Here is a 2,142-nt window from a genome sequence, read left to right as displayed (position 1 = left end):
TAAAATGGTTCAGTGTCTGATTTGACCCAGATATCCCCTGGAGACCACTGGTTGGAGATTTCTCTCCCTCTCACCTGAGGATCCTGTTACAAACCATGGTGGCGTTCAGGTCACCCTCTGAGCCTGTTAAAACCGGGCTTCAATCTGATATTTAGGCACTGTTGTGCCCCCATCCATCAGTGGAGTTTAGGGGAAGCTGGAGGTGAACTTCAGGGTGAACTGACCTGCTCTTACATCTCTGCTCTGAGTTAATCAGCTGTCCCAGAGCTCCTGGCTGATGGGAGACACTCCCCCTGACCCCCAGCCAGCTGTGATCACAACTTGAGTCTGACCCCAGGTGTTTTGGGAAAGGAAAGGACCTTCCCAGCCCGTGTCTCTCCTGCCCTTTTGACTTTCCCAGACCCCAAGATACGCTGGCAGCAAAGCTCCTGTTCTCACCAGCAGGCACAAGCTCAGGGCTGACCCAGCTCTGAGCCTTCTCTGGCTGCCTGACCCCTTTCCTTTGGCAGTGTGTCCATCCAGGAGCAGGGATGCTCAGCTAGAGCCCCCCACACCCCAGACTCCCTGCCTGCACTCAGGGCATCACCCCTCTGCCAGAGTCTGTACCCAAGGCTCACAGGGACCAGGTGGCACCTGAAGACCAAAAGCACAACCCAGACCCACCCTGGGGACATCCCCAGTGCCTGAGGCACCCCCAAATCTTGGCATTAACAAGCCCAGGGGCGTTATCCTCCCCTGAGCAGAGCAGGGACAGATAAAGTGCCGCAGCCTGCCCGGTTAATCTGTGCTCAGTTCCTTTATCCTGTCTGCCCAGATTTAACCTCCTGCACCCACGGGAGGGGGAACACACGCCAGGGGTGAGGGAGAACTGCAGGGAGCAGCTCCAGGCTGCTTTGGGTGGCACTGCCTGCTCTGGGATGCAGATTTGGCATTTGGGGCAGTCTCAGAGCAGGATGGAGGTGGAAGGAGAGATGCAGAGCACAGGGCAACGGGGTAAAAAATGAACTCGTGGAAAAAAAAAGAAAAAAGGGGTTAAAAAAAAGCGCTTGTAGGGGTAAAAAATCCATACAAATGGGAGATTTGTGTTCCCACAGAGAAGCTGGGAGTGCCAGTTTGGATAGGGGAAAGTGATGGAATCTGTGTCGTTATTGTCTTGATAGGACATTTGTGGTTGGGTTTTTTCTCTTTTGGATGGAGATTGATGAGAGAGAGGTAGTTTTTTCTTGTTTGGACTTGGTTGTTTATTTTTTTTGTCTCTATTACATGTATACAAGGTATAAGGAGTTACATGTATTAAGATAGAAAGGTGTAAAATGGTTAATAAAGATCTTTTTCAAGGTTCTTTATATGTTTTTTTACTCAATTAACAAATGTCAAGTAAATTATTTTTCTTAGTGTCTTAATGACTTAATACTTGTGTGTTGCACTGCAGCATTTTTTATCTAATCACTTATTACTACTCAAAAACTTTTAGAAGAAGATGAAGAAAGAAGGAAAAGAGACAACACCCTAATTCTTTTATTTTGCTTTTTTTTTTTTAAACTAGCTTAAATCTTAAAGTTTAACTTTCTCATTCCGTGACTTAAGAAAACTCTTTAATTTACACATTGTACTCTTAGTTTTTTATTTAACTTTAACAGTTGTTTTCATGGTGTTATATGAAATTTAGTGTATCAGAGATAAGGGCGCACTCTTTGTGTCTGCAGGGGAGGAATTGGGGTCCCACAGCAGGATCTGAGTCTTCCTCACATTTGCAGGCACAGTGTCCAGTGCAAACCAGTTTAAATCCTCACCACCTGCCCACCTCCAGTCCCCACCAGAAATGAAAAGTGATTTTTTTTTTTTGACTATTGAATGGTTTTGTTTTTTAGGAAAATGGGTCATTTTTTTCAAAATTATTTTTATTATTGTTAATAAAATATATAATATGTATATATAATTATAAATAGTTATAATATTTCTATTATGTAAAATATATAATATAATATAATATATATACATCTATATATTATACATACACATATTATATATCATATAATATACATATCTATATTATATATTTATAATATATAATATATATTATATATATATAATGAACATATAATGTACAATATACAATAAACAAGACATAATATATAATAT

The sequence above is a fragment of the Parus major genome, chromosome 23 (assembly GCF_001522545.3).
Source record: "Parus major isolate Abel chromosome 23, Parus_major1.1, whole genome shotgun sequence".
NCBI classification, from domain to species: Eukaryota; Metazoa; Chordata; class Aves; order Passeriformes; family Paridae; genus Parus; species Parus major.
This window is presented reverse-complemented; position numbering follows the sequence as displayed.